Source organism: Thamnophis sirtalis, unplaced genomic scaffold (assembly GCF_051295495.1).
Source record: "Thamnophis sirtalis isolate CommonGarterSnake01/CBP01778 unplaced genomic scaffold, rThaSir2_p1.2 scaffold_13, whole genome shotgun sequence".
NCBI lineage: Eukaryota > Metazoa > Chordata > Lepidosauria > Squamata > Natricidae > Thamnophis > Thamnophis sirtalis.
In genome coordinates, this window is record NW_028261393.1 from 59,184,480 (window position 1) to 59,199,288 (window position 14,809).

The 14,809-nt window shown below is 46.3% G+C and overlaps 1 protein-coding gene across 1 annotated transcript in view; it reads right to left on the minus strand.

Moving 5' to 3' along the window:
• The window catches only part of IL1RAPL2 (interleukin 1 receptor accessory protein like 2), a 349,653-nt gene that overhangs the window by 326,212 nt on the left and 8,632 nt on the right, over positions 1-14,809 (minus strand). The gene's annotated exons all lie outside the window — the stretch shown is intronic.

Sequence of the window (14,809 nt, forward strand, 5' to 3'; positions counted from 1 at the left end):
GGATTTAAATCAGTGTTTCTCAACCTTGGTGTTGTGACCTGTCGGCCGCCAGCCCTCTTAGCAGCCGAGTCAGAGGAGGAGGAGGAGGAGGGGGAGGCAGTGTGGGAGTCCAGGGTCAGCATCAAGGCAACCTGAGAGCTCCGAGGGGGAAGAGGGAGTGGAGCTGGCAGAGAGAGAGAGGGAGAGAGAGGGAGAGGGAGAGAGGGAGAGAGAGACAGAGAGAGAGGGAGAGAGAGGGAGAGAGGCAGAGCCTGGGCCGTCCGTCAGCCCTCAGAGGGAGAGTCAAGAGCCCCCAGGTCTGGAGGTGGCTGATGAGGAAGATGAGGAAGAGCCGGGCCCAGTGCCTGACACGCAGATGCACGAAGGCAGAGAGGAGAGGAGAGCAGTGGAAATCTATGGGCCGGTCCTTGGGACGGAAGAGCCACTGCCGCTAGCGAAGCCCCACCCGAGCTCTGGGGATCAAAGGCAGAGGGAGGAGATGGATAGATGTGACAGACAACCATTCGTCCCCCTGCCAGACAGACTTGTGAGCCTGCGGTAAGAGGGAGAGAAACCTTTTGCCGGGGCTGCTGGCGCTTTGGGGAGCTGGGTCATAACACTTGGCGGTTAGCCTGACAATCAGGAGGCTGTGAGTTCGATTCTAGGTAGAGGCAGATAGTTCTCTCTCAGGGCATGAAGAGAATGTATCTGCTCAATATAACTCCGCATTGGCAACAGGAAAGGCATCCGGCCAGTAAACACTCAGCAACATTCCGTTGCCCAGACTCAGGGATTATGGGGTCATTAAAAGAAGATGATAATGTGTGAAAACCAAACCAGGATTGCATTTGGAAGCTAAGCAGGCTCAGGCCTGATTGGCCACCCCAGGGGTGACAAAGAACAACTCCCAAAATTGCAAACTCAAGAGAAGAAGATGCTGGCCAACCATTTCTTCATTGTGGCTGCAAAAAAGAAAAAACGAATCGTCCCCAAAAATCATCAGGCATTGCATTGATATTATGTTTTGAGTTGATCAAAAACTAAGTAAATTCCAATTGAAATGCAGAGTAAATTGATTTTGTCTCCTGCCTTCGCCCAGGTCCTTTCGAAATCTCTTTTGCTGCAGCTGTACTGTTGCTATACGGCCTTTGGATGATACGAAGTGATTTGAAATGAAATCATAATGGCAGGGAAAATAAATAAAGGCAGAAATGAGCAATACGAAAGCAGGAGGTTTTCTCTGAGAGGAATTGCTGTTGCCGTGTTTTTGGTTAACCTTTCAGTTTAACTCAAGTGACAAAAAAAACATCAAACATTCCAAAACGCCTTCAGACATCCTGGGGCAAGGTGTTTCCTGCACACATGGCTGCCCCCAAAGGGCAAAAGCCAAGCCTGGTGGGTTTAGGATTGGGGGGGGGGGAATCTCATTAACCCTTGGGGCCCCAAGTTGTGCAAAAGCTCCTGAATGCAATTTTAGAAGGTTTAGGCAGGAATATGTCTGTCTGTATGTATATATTTATGTGTGTGTGTGTGTGTCTAGTCTCCTTTTATTTATTTATCAGCATAAATACAACACAAATGTAACAAAGGCAACAGTAAAAAATATTGGGTTTCTGTCGTGATGGACTCTTGTGACGAGCCGAAGGACAGAGAATGGAAGCAGTTAGCTTCCTCCCATAATTGGGGCATACCAGGGGTTGTGACACTAAATACACACACACACACACACACACACACACACACACCACAATGTAATACAACAAAATGTAACAAAAAGGCAACAGTAAAACTATTGGGTTTGTATGTATGGTCCTGAGTCCACTTCATGAGAGGCAATCCTCCATATCCGGGGACTTTAACTCCTAGCATTCTTTGAAGTAACCATGGTGGAATGCTGGGAAATAAATTCCATGCATCCACTAGAATTTTTCAACCAGTAGACAGATGCTTCCCAACCCTGGCAACTTTAAATCGTGCAGATTTCAACTCTCAGAATTCCACATGATTCATAAACAGATTTATGAATATGTGTTCTCAACCTAAAGGAGACCAGTGAACACTCAACACCCCCCCCTCCCAAGAGACACAAATAACAGGATCGGTTTGCACGAAGGGTGATCTTCTCAGCCCGTGATCTAAAAAGATTCCAGCTGTTGTTGTCCTGTTTGTGAACTTCTGGGCCGCCTGAGATGGGTCACAGCTGGACTATCCATTACTGGTTCTTCTTAGATTCTTTGGGGCGGGGGTGGGGGGGTGGGGAAGGCAGGGGGAGAATACAATATGCCTCCAAACTGCAGCACTGCTGCCTAATTATTCAGAACACAGTTGCAGCGGCTTCCACTGATTTTAATGTAAAGACTGTTTTAAGATTAAAAATAAAACAGCATGGCATTAACACCTGGGTCTCATTAATATGTATGCCAACCTGTTTTCCAAGATGAAGAAATTCAAGTAACCCCGAAAAGCCATCACAGAGCGACACATGCTCGCCAATTCACACTGAGATTTTAATTTAACTTCAGACTGTAATTTGAGGTCCTTAGGGTCTGTGTCCAAAAAATAGCAAAAAAACAAGAAAAAACCAAGAACCCCAGAATTATTCATAAAACCATCACTTTGACTAATTTGAGTAGCACTTCCTGAGAAGTGTGTCGTCCACCATGAAAGGCACGTTCTGGGCCTGGCATGTAAAAGATGAAAGAAAACTGGAAACGTGCCACCGAGAAGGAACTGTCATCAGCACGACGGTGGGTGGCGAGTTGAAGATCTGCAAACTTTCATTGACTGACGAAAAGCAAGCACTGAGAGCCCTCTAAGGCTCCCTTGGAGAAGAAGTAGGAATTGAAAGTGGTCTCACTCTAAATGCTCGCCTGTTTTCCCTCCCTGCAACTCCTTACATACAAAAACAGCAAATAAAGTGGTTTGATCACTTGGGAAGGTGGATGTCTTGGGATTTCATACTGCACAAGGCATCTACGGGAAAAGGAGAAGATCAAAGAACCTGAGGAAGACCCAGAAGATGATGTCTATGGAGAATCTCCATCATCCAGGTCATGGTTGTCCCAAAGGTGCTTTTTCAAGAGGCAACTGGACTTTCTGGGTTGATTTTTCCTCGCTAAATGACTCACTGAAAGAATGCAAATGACCAGCGGCCTGCAAGGAGTATCAATCCTTCCATTCCCCACCATCCAGTCAGAGCTGAAGAAGCTTCTTGGGTGAGAAGTGAAACGTCTTCAAAGAAATCTGCATCTTGCCCCCAACAATCTGGGTCCTCATTTTACTGACCTCGGAAGGATGGAAGGCTGAGTCAACCTTGAGCTGGTCTGGATCAAACTCCCGGTAGTCGGCACAATTAGTCTGTAATACTGCATTCTAATCACTACGCCACCATAGCTCGCCCTTCCTCCTTCCCTCCCTCCCTCCCCTCCTTCCTTCCTTCCTTCCTTCCCACTTAGCACTACCACTTAGATTTATATACCACTTCACAGTGCTTTATGGCCCTCTCTAAACAGTTTGCAGAGTCAGCAACTTGCCCTCAACAATCTGGGTCCTCATTTTACCGACCTCGGAAGGACGGAAGCCTGAGTCAACCTTAACCAGTCAGGATCGAACTCCCGGCAATGGGAAGAGTCAGCCTTGCAATACTGTGTTTCCTAACCACCGTGCCACCACGGCTCTTGAATCTCAGGCTCTTGTAAGAATAAACAACACGCCGCACACAACATTTTGGAACAATTGGCTGACAGATGCTGCCACCGAACTCAGATAGAAAATGTTTGTTCTGTGTATTAATTAATTTCATTTTCCATGCCTTGGTGTAAAACAGGACTGAATTAACGATTAACTATTTGCGACTTGCATTCTGTTTAATTGTGAGAGGCCCCGGTTTCTCTCTCTCTCTCCGGCTTTCACTTCTGCCCTGTAACTCTTTTTTTATGTTGGTTTGTTAGTCTGTTTTAGTTGAAATGACCACATTGCACACCACCCAAATTGTTGGACTGGCAGCTGACATTAAGGGGACCGGTTATTTAAACCTGACAGATAGGACATTATCTGGAGGCAGGGCAATAACTCAGCATTTTTAAATGTTTTCTCCCACCTTCCTCCTTTGCTTACAGCCACTAAATACAGGACTAAGTGGAATCTCCATGAAAAGCATCACCGAAACCTCAGAAGTCCCCATTAATGCAAAGCAAAAAAAAAAAAAAAAGGCAGCGGAAACTTGACACAAGCCATCATCCGCCAGCCACACTGACAAAACATTTAAAAACAAAAACAAAATACGATATTTTCCCCCAAGGATGGATTGGGTTCCAGTGTGTTTCCCAGCTACTTAGCTTCGAAATGGCCCAGCTGCGGCGAGACAGGCTCTGTTATCCCATTTTTATTTTGAAAAATGCAATTATAGAAGCCAACTCAGTCAAAGCTGATGGGATGATGACTTGCGTTGTCTGGGATGTTTCTAGGATCATCGGCCTCGAGGGGGCCGTCCAGAAGATGGGGGGGGGGGGTGAAGGTCGCAGATTGCAATTTGCACAAAGAGCTTCCCTCTCCCTTATATTTTGGGGGTGTGGGGGAGAAGAAGAACAGATGCTGGTTTACCAGTATATTTCTGGCTGATCTGTAGCCGATTCTGGATGGAGTTTTGACTCCCAGCCATCTGGACCATAAATGGATGAAAGAACAACCTTTCTCCGCCCTGAATTTAGGCAGATAAAAATCAAAAGTTGGGGAAAGAGTCCCGTATAGGATTTTGGAAGAAGGTGGGACAAGTTTCTGAGTGGAATGTATGGAAAATTCCTGGACTACAGTCAGAGTTGGTATTCAGCCACTGCCTCTCTGTTCTATTTCTACTACTTACCCTAATATTACAGAAAGTTGCGTGCTCAGACTTTGGATGGGTGTGCACAATACCCTAAGCAACAAATTGGTTCACCTATTATTACGTTCTTAAACTCCTTTTTTACAACCCTGTAATCCCTTAATGCAGGAAGGGAGCTGAGCATTTACTGGCCAGATGCCCTTCCTAATGCCTACATGAAGTTCACAGCAGATTTTTTTTCTCTTTGCAGCATAGGAGAGAAAGATTTTCCGCTACCTAAGATTGAACTCCAAGTGGGAGGAGGCAAGTGTCTTCACCACTGGGCCATCACACCGCTCCTTTTTCACTCTTAAGCACAACTTACTAAATATGCTAGTCTGTTGAGCTCACACACGGGGCCAAGCCATAATTTGCAAACTGCTGTCAATAAGTTACCGCAATAAATTGAGCTAATACCACACGAACCACACTATGGTTTGGTGAAATGTACAACCCTTGTCAGCATTCCAAGCAATGCAGCCATAGAAAGCAGAACTCTGAGGGGGGCAAGTTCCTGAAAGACCTATTTATTTGACATATCCTATTGGCACAACTGGTGAAAGCTGACTCTAAAATTTCCCGTGGCTTCCACCTAATTAAAAGTAAAAGTTTTCCCCTTTCTCCCAAGTCACTGGTCACACAATCCAGTCCAGGTGCTGGCTGGTTGCTTGGTTACTTTACTCCTCCTCTGGCCAGCCACCTGTGAGCATGTCCTTGGTTCCCGTTGGAAAACTTCATTGTTTTGGCTACACAGCCCCATCTAGCTATCCCCCCCCCCCACTCTGTTGTGTGACAACCCTGAAGCTTCCAAGATGGCCCCAGCCAGGTTCACTTCAGGTAGTTGTCTGGATCGATCTTAGGATATTAGCTGAGCCAAGCTAACCCATTGCAATGGATCCAATAAACTGAGATTAATGTAAGTCTAGGACCATCCGAGTCTTTGGGGCTTCAGGAGCACCTCGATCTTTTCTCTGCAATTAAGCCGCCATCTTTTGAACTCTGAACATCCCAGGCTGGTCCATACCAAGCTGGTAGGACCTATAAATAAATTTATCTACATCTACATCTAGGAGGCAGAACTTTAGCACTATTAAGGCTTCAACGCTGTTCTATATTGCGTCTCCTCGGCAGCTCCAAATGCTTTGAGACCTTCAATCTGTCTCCTCGTTTCGCCATAAGGCTGAGCAGTTGGTTCAAAATGTGCCAATGTTCTCCGTTCTTCTTCGTTTCTGGCTTGCACTTAACTCTTCCACCTGTTACCTTTCCTGCTTTTCGGCTGCCTTCGTTTCCTCAGAAGGTGGAGAATTGCTTTTTAGGAATTAGCTATTTACAGGCCAGGAGACCCAACAGTCATCTCTCCTGGATCTAATTTTTGCCGCATTCCCACAATATGTTTAACCCTGAGTTTTAAAACAAACCAAGCGACGCATTCCCACGACACACTAGGTTGGATTGAACTTGTTTATTAGTCGCAGTTTACGGGATTGTTGTAAAACTCAGCCTCTTTCTAATCCAACCTCAGGCATGGGAGCCAGCTGGGCAGTGGTGAAATCATTTCCCCCCCTTACCGGTTCTGTGGGCAGGGCTTTGTGCGGGGAGGGGGGTCATGTGACTGGGCAGGCCTGAGTATGTAGTCATGTGACTGGGGGGTCAAAAGACAGGAACTCACTTTAACAATGTGCTGCTGGACATTGTTGGACTAGATGACCTCCAGGTCCCTTCCAGTCCTAGATTGTGGTCTTTCAAGGTACCCTCTGAAGCTGCGTCTAGTGCCAGGTTTGAGGTCCTTCCTTCCCTCTCTTTCTTTCTTTCTTTCTCTCTTCCCTCCCTTTTTTTCTGCCATCCCTCCATCTTTCTTTCTTTCTTTCGCAGCATCCCCCCACTCCCTGTTTTTGGCCTAGCAGGCCTCGGGGAAGCCCACTGGGAACAAAAACAAACCCCAAATGCTAAAAAAAAGTTTTTTAAAAAACTTCCTACCATCCTGCAGCACAGCTGATCGCCGGAACTTTTTTTTTTTTTACTTTGTTAAGCATTTTTTACTACCAGTTCAGGCAAACCGGCCCGAACCGGTAGCAATTCACCCCTGCAGCTGGGTGATTTTGGGTCGATCGCTAGGAGACTGTGAGTTCTAGTTCAACCTCAGGCATGAAATCTAGCTGGGCGACCTTGGGCCAGTTACTCATTCTCCCAGCCCCAACCCACCTTCCAGCCACTCCTCGCCTGCCCACCCAGGCTCCTGAGAGCGCCAGCAGGAGGCAGTTGCTGGAGCTAAGCAGCCACCAGGAGGAAGAGTTGGAAAAACAGCTCCGTTCAAATTGGATCTGGCCGAGAAGGAGGCTCAGCAGAAGCACCTCACTGAGGACTAGGAGCATAGGCTTTCCAAGCAGAGGGAAGACCTGCGGGAGTGCAAGGCCTGGAGGCTCAGCGGGCTGAGATGGACAGCCAGTTCCAGGCCATGATGCAGTCCCACTGGAATGAGGCCCTCCGGCTCTTTGCCACCAGCGGTGCTTCCCTCTAGCCTTCACCCAAAGCCCCCCATCAGGAGGCTGAAGCAGACCCCAAGTCGGAATTTCTGCTCCCCTCCGACCCCCACAAAAAGGCCCCAAAGGGTGAGACTCTCTGCAGCAACACAAATGTTCATTGCATGTATCCATCCCAGGGAGCGTAGTCTGAGGACCCCCGATTTAGTGCAATATTAAAAAATACAAATAATTGTTCTGCAGGACACCAAACTTTTCCACAGATCACCAATTGGTACCGCTGGACTAGATGACCTCCAATGTCCCTTCCAACTCCTGTTATTTCCCAGGAAAACATGTCCTGCCACAAATATCTAGGTTCTTCATTCTTCCGTTTCCACCCCTATTCCTTCTCTAGTTGGTTGTTAACACTACACAGCAAAAAATACATGAATACCCATTTTCCTTGCAAGATGGACCACACATCTATGAAACATTATTCACCGTGAAAGCAAGAGCGTTTCGTCCACCTTAGTCCCCCAATGAGGTTTTCAGAACATCAAAGAGCATCTCCTTAAACCTGGCTTCAGAGCAAGGTAGCAATTTTCATCCACCCCCTTAAGAAGCATTCAATGAAAAGCTAGTGACATCTTGTGGCCAGTTTCCTCCATGGCGTCCACGAATTTGCAGTGTTCCTTCTTAAATACTTTTTAAAAAAAAAAAGATTTAGGCCGTATCCACGGGATATATCGGATTACAGAGAAGTCGACCCCATCTTGTATAATTCCAGCCCTTGTGAATTGTTAGATGAAAAGCCCATCTGTGTCCAGTTCCAAGTGGGGAAAAAGACACTGGAAACACGGAGGCTGTCTGGAGAGATGGTTTTAATGAGGGACAGGATCATGTGCTCCTGGGTGGAAAAGGAAGAGATGCCGAGAGACCCTGGGTTTTATGCCCTCTCTAGGCTTTGAACTTCCCGGGGCACAGGAAGAGTATCCTGAATGGTTGCTCTCAGATGTCTTGGCTAGCTTTGCAGGTTGTCTGTCTGCTAGGTGTGGTTGAAACCTGGTGGGCGGTGCTGTTGTCCCCAAAATTGGGCTCTTGCTTGGTGTCGAAGCCGATAGGTCACCGAACAGAAGGTGTGATATAGAAACATACTTTTATTTTGGTACCAAGATATAAGGACCCTGGCTTGAAAAGCTAACCAAGGGCCAAGAGTAGAATCTTACAGCAGTTTTCATAGTCAAGGGATGGTCGCCTTCAACCCTTTGCTCTTCCCTTAATAATGCATGCAAAACTATGCTGGCTAGGGGATTCTGGGAGTTGAAGTCCGCAGGACTTCAAGTTGTCAAGGTTGAGAAACACTGGCTTAAACTGACCCTACGAGCAAACCGGAAGTCTGTTCCCAAACTTCCTGTTTGCCCATAGGGTCAGTTTTTTGTGCTCCAGAGGCTTCAAGGAAACTCCTGAAGCCTCCAGAGGGCCTCCGGGGGGGGGGGCTCTTTTCGCCCTCCCCAGGCTCCTATAGAGGCTCTGGAGCCTGGGGAGGGTGAAAAATGGCTTTAAAAAAGGCTGCTCAGCTGATAGGGCCACGCCTCGCGTGCCCTGACAAATGGCTCTGTGTGCCATCCCGGCAATATGATGTTGGTTATGTAATAGTATACCTGTGAGTATACATGTTATGAAAATGAAAAAATAAAAAACTTTTTAAAAAAAGAAAAGGCAAGAGCCATCTGAGACGGTCGGCCAGATTACTCGCCAGGAGGCAGCCTCACCCTTCTTGAAGGGGGCTGCACCAGAAGCCGGCAATTGAGCGCAGCAGACAGACGGAGGAAATGAACGGTGCGGTGGCCTAGAGAGAGAGCTCTCGCCTCACAATCAGGAGGCTGTGAGTTCGATCCTAGGGAAAGGCGGATGTTTCTCTCTCTGGGCACGATGGGAATCTATCTGCTGAATGTAACTCCGCATTGGCGACAGGAAGGGCATCCGGCCAGTAAAATACTCAGCTCCATTCAATTGGCAAGGGACGATGGGGTCATTAAATGAGGGTGAGGATGATGACAGACGGAGGCAATGCTGGGAAGAAGGTGTGTTTGTGTTTTCTGGTCGTCGTGATTCTTGCCTTGACTTGGATTGTGTGAATTTGTGGACTTTGGACTCGTAAACCTTCTGGTCTTGTGGGTTTCATTTTGCCTGGTGGGTTTATTTTGGTTGGGAAAGTGGGTTGTGGAGTCTTCGGCCATGATGGCTCTGTGGACTAGCCTTGGTCTTCTCCTGGCTGAACTTCATTGGGCCACTTCTGGGTTTTTGTTGAAGGGAGTCGCTGGGGAATATTAATAAGGCCACTAAACCAGAGGTAGGTGTGTGTGTGTGTGTGTGTGTGTGTGTGTGTGTGTGTGCGGGGGACAGCACATTGTGTCTGTGCAAAATTTGTCCCTTGATTTATTGTACCTCTGATTCTCTGTCAGGCTTGCAAATGACCCTATTTATCAAGAATATGCTTATTCGGTCTGCCAATATCCTTTTAGGGGTTATCTTGGGAAGGGGATTTTTTTTAAGTCTCCCCCTGGAACGGCTGGATGTCTCCCATTGTTTTTGGGGGGAGCTGCATCAGAGGGGCCACAGTAAGGGTACAGAGATGTCAAAATGGTAGGCATGGCCGTGCAATTAAAACCTGTTTCTTTTTTAGGGTGTGCTCTGACCTAGGTTTCACTAAATCCCGAAGCAGACTCCTCGTCCCGACAAAACCCCTTTTCATTCAGCTAATGTGAATTCCTCTCAGTCACACCCAGCAAAAGTCCCGGCAAACAGTCTTTCAAGGGCGGATTTACAACCACAGACCTGATCAGGCTTGGAGAGATGCCAGGCCGACATCTTCCAAATGCGACGCTGTACCAGAAAGTGCTTGGCAAGGAGTCTCTGAGCGCCACAAACAAATCTTCACCCTAATGAAGGAACTGATTGTCTCCTGCAAACTCCCCTCCCCTTTGGCTCCTCTTTATTCCCTATGGGAGGGGCCATTCAGCGTCCACCTGAGGCTTTACTCCGGAGCCGGCCCTTGTTCCTTAGCTGTTCCCTTCTCCTGGCAGTTCTGCTCCTGCACACACTGGGAACAGGCTCCAGCTGTTCCTCTGCTCCACTCATCTCTGACTCCGCTGATAACTGTTGGACGGCCCCTGGCTCCATCTCTTCCTCTGACGCAGAGCCCTCATCCGAGCCTTCCCCAGAGACCAGGACTGGCCCATCTTCCTCCCCAACCGCCTCACTGTCTCTGGCGGTCCACAACAGTGTGTTGCAATATAAGTTTTAAAAAGGTCAGGCTTCTAATTTATTTATTTCTATCCTGCCTTTATTTTTTATTTTTTTTACAAATAACTCAAGGTGACGAACATATCCAACACATCTTCCTTCCCCTATTTTCCCCACATCAACAACCCAGTGAGGTGAGTTGGGCTGAGACAGGGGACTGACCCAACGTCACACACGCTGGCTTTCATGGCTAAAGCAGGACTAGAACTCCCAGTCTCCTGGTGATTGGGCCAAAATCACACGGCTGGGTTTCATGGCTGAGTTGGGACTAGAACTCACAATCTCCTAGTGATTGGCCCAAGGCCACCTGCTGGCTTTCATGACTAAGGTGGGACTAGAACTCACTGTCGCCTGGTGTTTGGCCCAAAGTCATTCGATTGGCTTTCAAGACTAAGGGAGAACTAGAACTCCCAGTCTCCTGGTGATTGGGCCAAAATCACACAGCTGGGTTTCATGGCTGAGTTGGGACCAGAACTCACCGTCGCCTGGTGATTGGCCCAGTCATTTGATTGGCTTTCATGGCTAAGGCAGGACTAGAACTCACCGTCTCCCGGTTTCTAGCCCGGTGTCTTAACCACTGTTCCAAACTGGTTCTTTTGTGATGTAGCGATGGCCACATACCTACCATATTTGACCTTCCCTTTTGATACCCCTGGGCTTAACCACTGCATGTATGTGTTAAGCTGTCTCAAGCCCCCTTGGGCAAAAGAACTCTAATTATATGCACACCAGATTCATACACGATGCTAAGCCAAACTTACAATTTGGTTGCCTTCCATTTACTTATTTCTGGCATTTGTGCCCCATTTTTTTCTGTTGAGAATTCAAGGCAGCTTTTTTACCATATGATTTGTAAGCTGTGATTCATGACTTAATTGCAGTGGACAGCAATAGTTAGCTCGGCTTTTTAACAAAGCCCGGTTAAACAAACCACAGCTTAACAAATGATTGTCAAGCTCCCCAATTTGATGCAACTTCAACCAAAGGTAAATGTTCCCCTCGCACATATGTGCTAGTTGTTCCTGACTCTAGGGAGCAGTGCATATCTCCCTTTCAAAGCCCAAGAGCCAGTGCTGTCCAAAGACATCTCCGTGGTCATGTGTCTGGCATGACTCAACGCCAAAGGCGCACGGAACGCTGTTACCTTCCCACCAAAGGTGGTCCCTATTTTTCTACTTGCATTTTTTAAAGTGCTTTCGAATTGCTAGGTTGGCAGAAGCTGGGACAAGTAATGGGAGCTCACTCCATTACGCGGCGCTAGGGATTCGAACCACCGAACTGCTGACCTTTCTGATCGACAAGCTCTGCGTCTTAGCCACTGAGCCACCGCATCCCTTGCCTTCAACTAGGGTTTTCAAAAAAAATCAAACCAAAAAACCCCCAAAATGTTTTCATGCCAAACAATTGTTGCAAAATCAAGCACAGATTTCACAACAAAACCAAGTTTTCATTTTTCTCCCTCTAATAATTCGAGTTACAGATTAATTACAATGCATTTCAGTTTAGCCCTTCTGCAAACTGTTTTGTAGAACCTGCCCCGGGGGCGGGGGGGGGGGGCAGCTTGTCAATCTTATAAGGCTAAAATCGCTTTTTTTGGTTTTTTTTTGAGGAGGGCATCAGGAAGGAAGAAATAAATCAAAGCCGCTTAATTGCTGAATTTGACAACTTATTACGGCAACATAAATTATAATGGATGCTAATAACCAACTGGCCTTCGGATATTTGACACAGAGTGTAATTGAAATACACAGCGTGCCCATCACATCCGAAATGACCAATCGGTAAAATGGCTTTGTATCTTCCTTAATAAATCTATCCATGAGAACATCTTTTTTTTTTTAAAGTGAAAACTGAGACAGAGATGCAGTTACCTTTGGAGGCAAATATAACACACACACCTTCCAAATATTAGTTTTGCGAAAACAGCTTCTTTCTTTTGCTGTCTGAGAAAGTTGTTTTGAAGTGTGAAGTTAGTAGAAACCAATTCTTCTATATTAATTATTCCAGGACCTATTAAACTGCTTTTATGGAGACTGCACATTCAAACATACCCTTTCTAGGGTGCAATATTTAAATCTAGTTAGTTCACTAAGCTGCTAAGCACCATCATTGCTCTCTCTCTCTCACTCTTTCTTCTTTCTCTCTGTCTTTCTCTCTGTCTTCTTTAGTTCTGACTTTCTCTATCTCTTCTTTCTCTTTCTCGCTCTCTTTCTGTCTGAATCTCTCTGTCTCTCTCTTTCTCTCTTTCTTTTCTCTCTATCTCTGTTTTTCTCTTCTTTCTCTCTGTCTCCCTTTCTGTCTGTTGCTTTTTCTTTTTTTCTTCTTTCTCTTCTCTTTCTCTTTCTTTCTTTCTTTCTTTCTCTTTCTTTCTCTTGTTCTCTTTCTTCTTTCTGTCTTGGTCTTTCTCTTCTTTCTTTTTCTCTCTTTCTCTTTCTTCTTTCTGTCTCTTTCTTTTTCTTCTTTTTCTTTTTTCTTTCTTCTTTCTCTTTTTCTTTCTGTCCCTGTCTCCCTCTCTTTGTCTCTCTTTCTTTCTCCTTTTCACTTTCTTCTTTCTCTGTGTGTGTGTGTCTCTCTCTCTCTCTCTTCTTTCTCTTTCTCTGTCTTGCTCCCTCTGGGTGGGTGTGGGTGTGGGTGTGTCCCAGTTATCCAGATTTTAAGGGAAGTTTGGAGCAAAATAACAAACTTATTTCAACTCAATAGTCAGTCGTGGGTTTAATTTGGTGTTTTTCAGACTGGGAAGGAGAGGAGTTGAGGTCTGCACATTTTAAAATTGCCACATTTGAAAAAGACCATTGGGCTCCATTGCTGAACTCAGGGTATTGGATTCTACTTAATTAATTCTGATTACTAATTGGGGTGGGTGGGAAGAAAGCATGATTCTGGTAACATTGCCCAGGTCAACCAGAAGAGGGAGTGAGGAATTCACTTTTTAGCAACTGTTTTCCTCCAAAAACAACCTGCACAACTGGATGGGTCTTTGAATCAGGAATCTTGAACCATCACAGTTTGCAAAGGAAAACGCTTTACCTCCTCGCTTCTCGTTCCATATCAAAGCCCCCACAGTGCTGCAGATCACATCAAATCTTTTTTGCAAAGCCTAGTCTAAAACACACAATTTTTATTCTGGGCAAGAGGAGACCACCAGTCTGATCTTAGCAAACTTCCTTGGAATTTCTCAGAGAGGCTGGAAAGGAATTTTAAGCATAAGGCTGAAATTTTGTGTCTTTAAAAAAAAAACTGGCTCCATTATGCAAGGTAATAAAGCCACTTTCCACTACAAATAAGCCAACACAAGACTTTTGCTAGGCATCTTGTAGAAACCCAGCCTGGGTTGAATCTATGACAAGTGTCTAATCACACTTGGCCAATAAAAAGTTCTATTTCTATTCTATTCCATATTCCTTATTCCATTTCATATTCTCCTCTCCTACTATTCTATTCTATTCTATTCTATTCTATTCTATTCTATTGACCCAGCCTTGTGGCTTCAATGATAAATTTCACTGGCTTCCTATAGGATTGGATAGAAAACACATTACAATCGTGAAGATTACCCTAGTCAGGTCATTAAAAGAGAGATAAATGACGGCTAGGGGGCAGCAAAGAGCGCTTTCTGAAACTTCGTGCAACCCCCTAGCGGCCGTCCATATCGTGGCAGCCTTGTCTGTTCCCGCAAACTTTCAGGTGCTGGTTGGGGAATGAATGATGGGAGTCGAAGTCCACCCATCTGAAGGTCGTCCAGTTTGTAAAATGCTGACTTGTTTCTTTTCTGCAACCTGGGATTCTTTTATTTCGAAAATAAAATATGCTTCTCTCCTACTCGGCTCTTCGCACACACGCGCCACAACGCTGCCATGCGAATGCGATGATGCGCTTAGTGCTGACCAATGCACCAAGCAACACGCGCAAACAGAATGTGGTACAGTCTAGCTGGGGTGTGTGCGCGTGTGTGTGTGTGAAACGGAGTGAATTAATTCTGTCGGCCACAGCTCTGGTTTGGGAGGGGGAGGCGAGCGCTCCCTGCCCCAAATCCATTTAGTTGCAAAGAGAAACTCTACCTCGCTTCTCTCCGCGGAGAATGGCTGGGCGAAGGTGGAGCTTACTACGTCGCAGGAACAACCTGCTTAAATCCCATCGGAGGGACCCGGGTGGGGTTTGTCCCCCCCCCCGCCCCTGAGTTGCTTACGAGGACGCCCCCGGG